We start from the raw sequence: 13136 nt of genomic DNA on the forward strand, positions 1-13136 counted from the left end.
GCAGACGAGTTTGCGCTCCGAATTCCACCGACTACACCAATCACGCACAGTGAATGCGCCGCGATCCTACCTTTTCTTCTATTCGTGATTGATTGAAATGACAATAGCACACCCACGAAGAAAACGAGCGCCGTGACGATGAACTTTTTGCGCTGCTTGGTTGGCTTCATTATATAGTAGCGTCTGCTGCGGTCGGATTAGAAATGAAACGGAGTGTAGGTCTAAACGGATTTTCTAGTCTCTTTATTCCCTGAGCTCGCTCCGTAAACCTTTCGCCAATTGGCCCTCATAAGTGCTTTGCGAGAGCAAGTTAACGCTCTAGATTTTTCTACGTGTAGTCGGAATCGACAATTATAGTATCTTAATATGGTGTGAAAACGAAATGTTTGCACCTATTCGTTTGCTTAGATGTATTCTATGCGGCGCCTGCAGCCCATAATCACTAGCCCAGGCTAGCGCTTCTGGGCTGCCGGCAGAAAAGTCAAGACAACTCCTTTTTAAATCGAATTAACATATTTCGAAATTGGGCCTGGTGGCGCGTTCTGTCAAGCTCCGCTGAAATGCCGTTATGTCATGAATATTAAACATAAATTAGGGTGACGGAGCTAAATCAATTAAAAAATAGTACACATCTATCGGTACCGCCGCGCTGCCAGTTCGCGGCAATTTTTTTGTTTTTTTGCAGACGATAGGTAGGATTTTGATTGGAGGATGCCGGGACCATCCCAACCAACCGCACCACTCCAACTTCCCAGGATACGCTCCGCGAAGAAGGCGTCCAAATATGGCACCCGGTGAATACCTTATATACAGAACTTGCAGGTGTTGTCACTGCTGCGTATTGACGGTTATTTCCACTTGCTGATTCCCTCGAGCAACTACTTCTGCGGTCTGGAACGAATACGTTGAACCGAACGCTCGCGGCACATAAAATACCGGCATGGCGGCGAATGACGTTACGTGCAAGCTATGGGATCTAGAAAAAAAGGGTTTAGTCTTACACCCTTTTGTTCCATATTGCCGCGCGCGCAGCTGGCCAAGTAGACAGCGCGCGCGTGGCTTAACGGTTATCGCGCCTGCCTCCCACGCATGGTTGTAAAAGTTACTTCAAAAATGTATCTAAGATACAGTTACAGTTACTCTTACGAAAATGTACCTAGGTGCGTATCTAGCTACTCGCTTAAAAATGTACCTAGGTACAGGTACAGTTACTTCAAAGGTACATTTTAATTTCACGTCAAGTATTTTTCTCAAATTTGTCACATTAATATTGGAAGTAAATCCTTTGGTATACTGGGATGTACACCAAAACAAGTTTGATAAACGTGCTTTATTGGTGTCAATGGGAGAAATAAGGCAAAACGCTCTCACCAGAGCATTCGAAGACTTTGTCTTTTTCACTTGAGTGCTCGATTTGACCTCAGAATCAGGACTTCTTCGAAATGTTCATCCGACATCTTCGATCGCAGTTTGGTAGCAATTGTTCCTCCTATGCTAAAAACGCGCTCCAGCGCCGCACTGCTTGGAAGCCCCGTGTTGAATTTTAAGAACACGCTTTTCAGAAGCGGCATGTGCTTGAGACAGTCGAGGCTTCTTGTCGGAGCAAGTTCGGTGTACTGTACAAACTACTGTTCCCAGGGAGCAGATGAGGACGATGTGTGGAAGCTAATGAAGTGCTTACAGTCTTCTTCATCCTCACCACTTTGTTCGCCTGACGACGCTTTTTCTATAGTTGATGTTCGCATAAGTTCGTTCTTTAGATAATCCCAGGCCCGCTTCCGTTCTACTTCGTTGTCTATCCACGCAACCTTAAATTTTGGATGGCATACGGCAGATAGTATCAAATGTTTTTCGTCCTCCATACCTGCAAACCTCTTATTGATCGCCGTGATTAAGCTTTCGACCACCGGGCGGCAGTACCTCAAGTTCTCCGTCAGCAATGCGGACATTTTTTGTGAAGTGAAGCCACTGTAGGCAGGAGATATGTCATAAACATGCTGTTTTTGCGCAAGTTATAGCTTGTGCGAGAGGTGTAAACACCTGAACATACTCATCAATAAAGTCAATGTCTGACTTCGTGAATCGCGAAATTTTAAAATTCTTACAAACTTCCGTCAACTTTCCCTCACTGTGAACAAGCATTCCGTGAAGCGATTTGAGGCAATCGTATGTAGAGTTTCACCGCGTGAGGACAGGCGTGGGCAAATATCCTTCACAGCTTGAAGAGATGGCGTCAGCAACCACATTAGACCTCGCTTGCTTCTTCCATAATGCCGAGCACTTGCTGAAAGGATTGGAGTTGAGTCCTCACGTGCCTTACTCTCACGCTCCAATTGGCTCACCGAGGACACAGCTTCCACTGTTTACGACGTCCTGCTCAAACTCGCTTGTTGACGTGGCTTGCCCTTCAGCGCCAGCACTGGCACCGAAGCCATTGGCGGGCCCAGAAGACGTCGGCGGCATGGAGAAACGAAGAGACGAGTGCACACGCACCTAACCTTCGCAACGCAACGACGAGCGAAAGTCTTCAAGCTTTCACGTTTTTTCTTTTGTTTTTAGGAAGGCAGAGAATATTTTAACGGCGAGCGCGTTTGCGAGCTCGGGTTACAGAAAATCTGTCGGATGTCCGTGGCGTCGGTGGCGTGACGGGAACTTCCTGAATGGTCGATAGGGTCGTGACGTCACAGCCACATGACTTCGCGCGGGGATTTCAAACAACCCACAACGCTCATGTGAAACGTGACGTCATGCGTGGAATGAAGGTGGTTAAATACATACGAATTAATGGTCGCCGCATGTTTCAAATGATCCCACTTGATAAACTAATTCATTTGCCTTAAAGAAAAATTTGAAGAATTTACGCAGGATCGCACTCACGACACTTCGGTTGCGAGCCAGACATGCTACCGACTAGGCAACGGAGGGCTTGGGAATGGCACTGCGATCGTGCCGTCATTAGAGAGCCTCGATGTCTGTCTGTGTCAGGGTAAAGGCATTATTGCATCGAGTGTTGTTAGCGCGTGCCGAGCAAACACATAAATAAACCTTGCGGGGTAAAATGGCATCAAAGCACTGGCAAAAGCTCCTCGATCGCGCCGGGAGTGTTGTATCATAAGAACTAGGTCGTTGTGTGACTCAAGAGCATGAGAAGCGATTGAGAAGGCCATGCGAACGGGGCCCGATAACCCTGTCGCGTTCAACTCTTAAAGGCGAAGGTTAATCGTCCTCCCATTATTTTTTCTTCACAAATATTTTCAGTTTTGTAAAGTGCAAAATTTGAGTTCGATTTATTGCGTGGAAACACTACGTGAAGTTAAAAACCTTGACGACTGTAAGTATAATTTATTTTCAGTTATATGTTATATTGTATTTTATACGATTTTGACGAAGTGAATAGAAAAGTACCTGTAAAAAGTAACTTCACTTAGTTACAAGTTACTGGAAAATGTACCTAAGATACAGATACAGATACTGAGAAATGAAAGTACCTAGGTTTGTACCTCAGGTACAACAAAAGTACCTAGATACCGATTTACAGTTACTTGTACCTAGGTACTTTACAACCCTGCTCCCACGCGAAAAGCCATGGTTCGATTCCTGGGAGCGGCGCATCTTTTTGTTTATTCCTGCAGACTAGTATTCTGGTAAATTCGAGAACCGTCTCGGCTGATTCGAGGTTAGAATGCTCTACGCGCCGAACCTTCTACGCCGAATGCTGCAGAAGCCCACGCGTGTACAAAAGCGGCTCCGCGTGGCAAGCCGGAGTCAGTCTCGTCTCAGCGTTCGATCCTGCGGTTTCGCCGACATCGGCGCCCGCGACGCTCTGCTGTTTTCTTGTGCTCCCCTTTTGTATTGTCTGTTTTGGGCACAAGTTCGCCCCATTAAACGTTTACTTTTCTTAGTTATCATCGCCTCATCAATTGTCATTCGTGACAATATAATGCACCGCATAACATCAGTTCGACGAATAACGCACTTACGTCGACCAGACAGCCTCAACTTTTAGGAGGGGCTTGATAACGGCGCCATATAACTTATTTAACCGCTAAACTATGTATCAATCACTGCAACAAAAAATAAAAACACTGAGGTTTTGCAGTAGGGCCAAGAAAACCCCGATTATTTTGTTTTGTAGGCAGTGACATATTCATTAATTTAATAAGTTGAACCACTCGGCTACCAAGCCGCTCGTAAAAGTTTGTACCGTCTGTTCGACGTCAGTGTGCTGTACGTCGACCTGAAGTTTTGGGGTGTCCTATATGGGACAAGGGGTGAAAGAATATACACTTTATTTCAAAGAGTTTAGCCTATAAGGCATACAGTCCTAAAATATTACTACTGGGTGAGATTGTCACGGGTTTACGCTACCAAGCGGCAAAACTCGCAACTGCAGTACCCTTGACTGTGCATGAACTATTCGCGTCACAAGCATGAGTCGTACGCCTTTCGCTCCTGACTGGCCGCCTTTGAAGCGAGGGGAAGAGAGCTCACGCTCACGTCATTTCATTTCCGTACCCCTTTGGGACAGTAAAATAATTGGCCTTGGTAAGCTAAGACTGCACCCTAAGCTACAAGCGCGACATTGGCCTCGAGACCCAGATTAAATTGTGTGGAAGCGTGATTTTGTTTATCCATGGTTCTCTATGAGGCACGTGGTGATTCCATCTGTCGACAATGCGGGTGGAAACAAAGCATCCACACCAGGCACGTAGCCAATTTTTTTTTTTTTTTTCGTAGCGGGCGTTTGTGACAAAATGCTGTGCCCCCTTCCCCACCCCCCCCCCCTCCCCACCCTGGCTACGTGCCTGATCCACAATAACAGCACGGCTAAAGGGCACGTGTGCAGAGCACGAGCTCTTAGCAGTTGATTCCAGTGCACGAGCGCTGTACTGGCGCCTCCCATGGTTTCGGCCTCGCGTGAGCAGCATTCGTCTTGCCCCAAGTGAGTGTAAAACTAAGTGTAGTTCTGCTTTTCCCCATATGAGCCGTGGCTATGGACTCTCGAGGCGAATAATCCGCTATCCTGCAGCTTTGAGGCGCGTCTTTCTTAAAAGAACGCTCCTACTGCGGAAGAACTTTTCAAAGCCACTATCTCGCGATCGGGCTCTTGTAGCGTTCATTGGCTGCAGTCTCAACCTAAAGGTGAAGCGAGTGTACACGGGGTCCAGTTTATTCCGTACACCCATTAGCTGACAGCGAGGTGGGGGCTACGTGCTCGCCGGACCAGTTGACCGCTCCCCTTTCATCCCCTGGCAACCCACTTTATGCGCGGGGATATGGGCGAGAGGGCGATGACGCAGCGAAACGGGCGTTTGACTGGTCGAACGACCACGTAGCTTCCACTGCACTGTGATCTTAGGGGTAAAGGGAGCATGCTCCATCTCACAAACATCTGCAGTGCGAACAAAGGCATGAGCACGAGCGCGTGTTAAAAAGAGCTTTCTATACACGCTCGTACAAGCAAAAACATTATACTGAGATAGTATTTTTGTAAGATAGAGTATAGTTTTGTCCTTGACGCTATGAAAATGATCAAGATAATGAGCCAGGAAACAACGTTTTCTGTGCTTTTTATTACCACCTAAAGAATAAATAAATAAATATTCAACGAATATTTTTGTTCTTTGTGGATGATAGGATGATCTACTCTTCCATTGACTTCCAAACGCCGCCATTTGCTTCCGGTAAGGTCGCGGGGTCCTCCGCAACATTGCGCGGTTCTACTTGCAGTTGTTCGTGAGCGGCGAGTTTGAGCATTAGTTCGGCAAGTATCTGAAAGCACACAAAAAAAAAGTCACTCACCCTTGTACATTATTCCAAAGTTTATTTCCGACATTTTGGCAGCTCGTATTGGATCGGTTATATGATAATTAGGTGTAGATCAGCCGACACACTACTGGAGAACATGTTCTTCTGTACTCGATGATACGCAGATATTGGGAAGGTATGAAAGAAAACCAGAAAGAAAAATCTTCAAGGCTTTTAAACTCAGGGCGAAGAGCGATGAAGCTTGTATCAACCCGTCGCCAATCCTTTCATCAAATAAGGAATTTGAATTCACCTCGTGAGAACTTTGATTGTGACCGAATGGTTCGCTTGGAAGTCTACACTATATGTTTGTCTTTTCCGAATAAAAACTCAGTTGACAGTAGCGCATCGTTACGTCCAATTCTTTCTTTTGTCCCTGTTGTTTGTTTGTTTGTTTTTTGGCGCTTTTTGAGTTCAAGATGTACCAACTTGCCCAATTACATTTTTTTTTGACTCGTTGTCACCTCAAGTAGCGCAGTGAAAAATTCCTGCTCCTCGCGGGGCATCCCTAATTTCTCGCTTTATGAAAATTACGATATATGTGGGTGCATTTTAGACTATATATATATATATATATATATATATATATATATATATTCTTTTAGAGAACGCAGGCCAAATCGCTCTGCGAAAACTACTCATCGCAATGAAAAATGCTTGTGGCGTTTTGGTCCTGGGCCAGAGGCCTATTTAGAAAAAGTATTAAAGTACGGTATAATTAGAATGTTGATTACTTTTTCTGTAATTAACTTTCTTAATATTGTGTTTAAGGGCACGGTTTAAATTAGAAAATCGCTCAGCATCATCGAAATCATATAAATCAACGAATTGCAGAACGATAGAAGGCACGTGAAGCATTTTACGGCTTTCTGAGAAAACGCACAAAATCGACGGGTTTTTAAGTTTCGGTTTGCTATCGGAGCGCATCTCAGCCCCGGTGGCACCGCGCCCCGTGGAGAGATAGTGCAACCATCCTCTGCTGCGTCGCGCGATGACAGCGCAGAAGAGGATGGTTGCACAATCTCTCCACGGGGCGCGTTGCCACCGGGGCTGAGATGCGTTCCGATAGCAAACCGAAACTTTGTGGGGACCCTCTCCCTGGCTACTCCGCCCTCCGTGACCTTGCCGCTCCCTGCCGCCGTACTGTCGGGCGCTCCTTCGTTCCCCGTGACCTTCCCGTTTCCTGTCGCCGTCCTGTCGCGGAACGTCCGAGCTCTCCGGGAGGAACGGGGCAAGCGCCCCCTCACCCAGCGCTGACGTCGGAGGATCGGCTCGCAGCAAGGTTCCCGATTGGACGGTCGGCGGGACAAGGACTTGGGAAGGTCTTAAGAGGGGAACGGAGACAAAGGAAGAGGGCTTGAGGCTGCCGACTTCACAAGGGACCGGTCATGGAGGCGAGCTCGGACGGCGCTGGACGCTGGCGCAGGGAGTGCGGGAACCACGTCGAGTGGCGGACTCGACAAACGGACCGGACAGCGACCCTGGACGACGACGTCCCCATGACGCGGTATGGACGACCACCGCTGGGACTCGGAGAAGCTGCTCGGGCAGCGGACTCTCCCCCGGCCTCGCTGATGACCGTCCCCCGATCCCGAAACCCCCCAAGGCAATGAGTGAGTGAATAAACCCTTTTGCCGAGAGCGAAGCATTGAAGTGTCATATTCATCCGGAGACAGGGTTTGTGGGAATCGGAGCTAGAAGATGCCCGCATAAACTGGCGCCCAACGTGGGGCCTGATTTTTGATCAGGCAGGCATTTCGATTCCCAACCTGTTTCCGGTTGAATTGGGGCACTGTTTCGCGCTCTTTTTGGGGGTCATCTTTGTCGCGGGAGCGCCGCACGAAGTTTCGTGGCGGGGACGCCGCACGGAGGCCCTGACATTATCGCCTGTCTGACTAGGAGGCGCGGATTTCGACCGCTGTTTTAAGGGATTAAACCTTTTCCCCAGCCTGTCAGGAATTTACTTATCCCCCGTTGCGAGAAGCGCCATCAGTATTTCCTGTTCAGCGCACCGTTGGATGCTGGCAGGTTGATCCTGCTGAGCAAGAGCGCTGTGTGCGTCGAAATTACCACACCTCTCGAGGCCTGTAGCGTCGGGCTTCACCCCACCTACGCCTCCGGCCGTTCACGTTTGCTGTGAAAGATGCCAGCTCACGGTTTGGGGGATGTGACGCGCTTAACCGCCTTTGCTCGCGTATCGATGTAATTGTTTGTAACGCTCGTTACGGATCGGACGCGTTAAAGAGGCATCGCTCTGGGTGGACAACGCTCCCAGTGCGGATGGCGGTTGCATGTACTGTGTTTGGAAATTATTCCCGCATTGCATTTTGTCCGGGAGGAGACTAGCGTCTCGGTTTGACCGCATGCTAGCTCCCAGTTGGCCTTGCTTGAGCTGTCAGCGCGGTTTTAGCTTCGTTAGTTGACAGCGTTTTAAGGTACGGATGCGCTCTTGTGGTTCCGACCAAGATCGCTTTGAACGAGTACCTTGTGGCCAAAGGCTACATTTAGGGGCTAAGCCCACTAAATCGTGCCGGATACGCGATGTCTGATGCGTAGACATCGGAATCCAGAAAACCACAGAGTTTCCGTGTTCACTTATCAGTGGCTGTGTGTGTGTAATTGCTCCGTGGAGTCCAGTCTGACGCGATGGGCATGACCCGTGCGTTTCTGGTTGTAGAGTCGTGAGGTTGATTCGTTTAATTGTGCGCACAGTTGGTTCGGGATCCTCACACCGCCATATCGATGGTTGAGCCTCGCGGCGGGAGTCACTCTTTCATTTCGTTTTCTCCGTCTCCGGAGGAGCGGCGGCCAGCGCGCGCTTTGCGCTGCCGCCGGATACGGCTCTCGGCCGCGGTTGGGTTCGCGTTGGGACGCGAGGGCGTAGAGAGCGTAATTGGTCGTGCAGAGACCTGGCTTAGAGATAAATTATAAATTTAGGGGAGAAAAGACAGCTAGGTGAGAAAAAAGCTGGGCTCGTGCAGTGAAAACCTGCACGAGGGGAGTGGCGGTCTTGCGATGATGTGACGAGTTGTTCATAGTTTTATCCTGTACAGATGCGCGGTTGGCCCGGGAAAACGTACGGTTCACGTCGGCGGGTACGTGCCCGGGAAGCCTAGAAATTATGGCAGCGGCATGGCCGTCGGCGGCCTATAACTGTTGTGCGTTGGGTCAGCCCGTCGCTGTACTAACTGCAGCCTTTGCATGAATGGGTAGCGGGTGTTGGAATGCGGCGGTAAATGCTGTAGACACTTCGACGCTGCGGAAACTGTTTATGCAGAGCAAATATAGTTTATTAGCTCGTCCATTTCCAAGACCGGCCGGTTAGATTATTTGGCATTTTGGTATCGCACTCGTTGCGCGGAAGTTGAGAGGTGCGCGTGTGGGGTACTTACATTGGTTCGAACCCTGCCTGCCCTCACAGTCGCAAGAAGACTTTTCAGTCATGCGGCGTGTTGACTTGGCTGGGGGCGAGCTTTGTGCGTAACCTACTGCGTTTGTGTGTGGACACGTTGCTCGATTCGAGAACGTCGAAGAGTCGCGAGACGCGTTGACGGCGTACTTTCATTGTTCGATCCCGGCCGGCCTTTTCATCAGCTGGAAGACTTTTTAGTTATGCGGTGTCGGGGTTTGGCCGGGGGAGAACTCTAACGTGCGTCGATGCGCTTATCGCGGTTGTCGAGCCCGTGCGGGGTTCGGTGCGGACCGCCGTTACGCGCTCGTCGCTCCTGTTGGGTGGTCACCTCCGAGCGGTGAAGCGGTAACGTCTGGTAGATGCCCAGACGTTACGGACATAGCTTTGTAAATAGGCTGTCCAATGAGATCTGCTGTTCGCACGATCCAGGTACTGTTCCCTTTGTACTGGTGTAAGTGGCCGGTACCACGGAACAACGGCCTCTCAGTAAGGTGATTACCCCCTCTGATGATGGCGTGCTGCGTAGCTTGGCTGTAACGTGTTTGTAGCTCGGGTATCGCGAACGCCGAGTGCATGAGTGCCCGTCATGGGTTGTTGGCAGCCTGTTTTTTCGAGTCGCACCTGGCGAACGGGACAGGATTTGTGGCCGTTTCTGTTTTACGGGGGGTTATTGTTAGTTCTTGAGGTTTTGTACGTTCTTCGCGAATGTGTTGGAGATTAATATTGTTGTCAGAGGTGTGCGGTTCTGACGCTCTGGTAGATTGCTTACTGTTTTAAAAGAATGCGGTTGAGTTTGATAGGAGCAAATGTTGTATAGTGGGCGTATGTACGATTTTGGTATGCAGTGAGTGCTCATACTTTTTAGTTAAGGAGTGGTTTTCCTCTTATGTACCTCTTGAACGTGTAGCTTGACGTTCTTGATGATTGCCTGCCCGTTAGTATTGAAATGAAAAGTTTTGTTTTTATTTCGTGGCATGTCCAACGATCGAAAGATTTTGGTTTCGTCGCGCTGTCTGATATAGCGTGCCGCTATTCGTTTTTGCGCGATTCGCTGTCTGTTACATTAGGGACGGAAGCGAACTTTAAGTGCCGGCGTGTTGTGTGTGCCTGAGTGCCCGTCCGTGTTGTGAGCTGTGGTGCTCCGGACCAGTTCGTGGACCGTGCTCCGTCGGTCACGAGCTTCCCAGTGAATCAACGTTCACCGCTGACCTGCTTGGTTTGATGCCATCATCATCATCGAGGGTGCTCGTCGTCATCGGCGACACTCAGCTAACTCAGCTGAACGAGCTCCCTGCCCGGGGTCCTGGGGACCACGCAACCTCAAGCCCCCCGGGGTCCGAGCCTTGAGGGAGGGGAGGTGTGGGGACCCTCTCCCTGGATACTCCGCCCTCCGTGACCTTGCCGCTCCCTGCCGCCGTACTGTCGGGCGCTCCTTCGTTCCCCGTGACCTTCCCGTTTCCTGTCGCCGTCCTGTCGCGGAACGTCCGAGCTCTCCGGGAGGAACGGGGCAAGCGCCCCCTCACCCAGCGCTGACGTCGGAGGATCGGCTCGCAGCAAGGTCCCCGATTGGACGGTGAACGGAGACAAAGGAAGAGGGCTTGAGGCTGCCGACTTCACAAGGGACCGGTCATGGAGGCGAGCTCGGACGGCGCTGGACGCTGGCGCAGGGAGTGCGGGTACCATGTCGAGTGGCGGACTCGACAAACGGACCGGACAGCGACCCTGGACGACGACGTCCCCATGACGCGGTGTGGACGACCACCGTTGGGACTCGGAGAAGCTGCTCGGGCAGCGGACTCTCCCCCGGCCTCGCTGATGACCGTCCCCCGATCCCGAAACCCCCCAAGGCAATGAGTGAGTGAATAAACCCTTTTGCCGAGAGCGAAGCATTGAAGAGTCATATTCATCCGGAGACAGGGTTTGTGGGAATCGGAGCTAGAAGATGCTCGCAACTTAAAAACCCGTCGATTTTGTGCGTTTTCTCAGAAAGCCGTAAAATGCTTCGCGTGCCTTCTATCGTTCTGCAATTCGTTGATTTATTGGTTTTCGATGATGCCGAGCAATTTTCTAATTTAAACCGTGCCCTTAAACACAATACTAAAAAAATTTAATCACGCAAAAATAATTAACAACTTATTTATCTCGGACTTTAAGCACTTTCGTAAATGAACCCCTGACCCAGGACCAAAACGCCACACGCCTTTTTCCGTTGCGATGAGTAGTTCTCGCAAGATCGATTTGGCCTGCGTTCTCTGAAACATCCTGTAGATATATATATATATATATATATATGACATCTTGGGGCTAAGTAGGCTGTAGGCGTATTTTTATAAAAGTAGATGCCACCGAAGGGTCAAACAAACTTGGACGATTTAATTGAACATGTATAATTCATACATAAACCGCGACGTTTCGAAGGGGGACCCCTCTTCCTCAAGCGGGACTTGAAAAGTGACCCACTTTTCAAGTCCCGCTTGAGGAAGAAGGGTCCCCCTTCGAAACGTCGCGGTTTATGTATGAATCATACATGTTCAATTAAATCGTCCAAGTTTGTTTGACCCTTCGGTGGCATCTACTTTTATATATATATATATATATATATATATATATATATATATATGTGTGTGTGTGTGTATGTGTGTGTGTGTGTCATCATATCAAGACGCACACTTTTCAAAAGCCTATAGCACCGTGCCTTCCTCCGACAGGCAAATTTTTAAGGACTGCATTGCGCGGCGCATAAACAATGCGCGAGACATTTTTTAGGCGAAGACTAGTTTAAAAAAAACGGTGCGCTGTGAAAGTGAAAACTTTGCAACGTGAGGATCAGTGTCATAGCGCCGACAGTATTTTTAGGTGTAAACTTGTAATCAGCCTCGTCGCTCGCGGAGCTCCATTCGTAGATTGCGGCTCCTGGCTTTCCCAAATGTTTTTGCAGGAAATTTTGCGGCCCAGATTTATTAAGCCGGGTTCACATCCGCTCATATATCCTTCTAAGGACAGTCTGCAAGCACGAGTCACCGCAATATCCGTGGTTCAAATGCCGCGTGCCCAAGTTTCTCCTTGAACTCATTGCCATGTGGCATTCGAAGCGCGGATGTCGCGGTGACTCACATTCGAATCTGGCTGCAGAGTGTGTTTTGCATGATGTATAGGGGCTACTCACTGGGCGCATATTTTAGGATGTTGTTCAGAGCCCATGCTCGGGGCGAGCTCACATTAATAGGCTGCTAAAACCGGTATGCTGATGGTGTGAAATGCAGGGTGCGAAGGACCAGGGAAGCTCGCCATAGACCTGTGCTCTCGGGCAGGGGACGCGAGCGCGTCCGCAAGAGGCGACCATGTTATTCTGGCTGCACCATCCACGCAATACGACCGCAAAATGGCGCTTTACACTCTAAAGAAAACTGGGCGTCTACTTTCCCGCAAAACACTCGGAGAGCCAATCTCCGCAGGTTCTGGAGGCAGCTCAGCGAATGACGATGCCAAAACATATGTTTAGACCAAAAAACGCACTTTGAGTTGTAACATTGAGCAATGCAAAACTTCACGCTTGAATTGCTTAATGTCGCGACTCCGACTGCGTTTTCTGGTATAAACATGTTTCGGCATCCTCATTCGCCAAGCTGCCTCCGGAAGTTGCGGGGATTGGCAATCCGATCGAGTGTTGTGCGAAAAAATTGACGCAAGATCTTTTCTTAGGGGGCATCTGAATATTTAAAAGCTGATGTAACTTTAAAAACCAAAACAAAGGTTACAATATAACCTCCCTAATCTCTTTGCTAAATACTAACCTGAAAGCTACTAAAGTCGTTGACGGCCTAAGAAGAGAGGGGCTTGGTGACACACATCTTTCAAAAAAAAAAAAAAGGAAGTCGCGGGCAACACGTCTTCACTAAACTTCTTCGACCAATAA

At 49.1% G+C, this 13136-nt stretch overlaps 2 pseudogenes; both read right to left on the reverse strand.

The window, feature by feature from the left end:
- Positions 1-1463: 1463 nt before the first annotated feature.
- Positions 1464-2142, reverse strand: LOC121835834 (annotated as a pseudogene).
- A 3439-nt stretch (positions 2143-5581) lies between these two features.
- The window catches only part of LOC8023715, a 53003-nt pseudogene continuing 45448 nt past the window's right edge, over positions 5582-13136 (reverse strand).

Source organism: Ixodes scapularis, unplaced genomic scaffold (assembly GCF_016920785.2).
Source record: "Ixodes scapularis isolate PalLabHiFi unplaced genomic scaffold, ASM1692078v2 PGA_scaffold1__304_contigs__length_218370807, whole genome shotgun sequence".
Classification (NCBI taxonomy): domain Eukaryota; kingdom Metazoa; phylum Arthropoda; class Arachnida; order Ixodida; family Ixodidae; genus Ixodes; species Ixodes scapularis.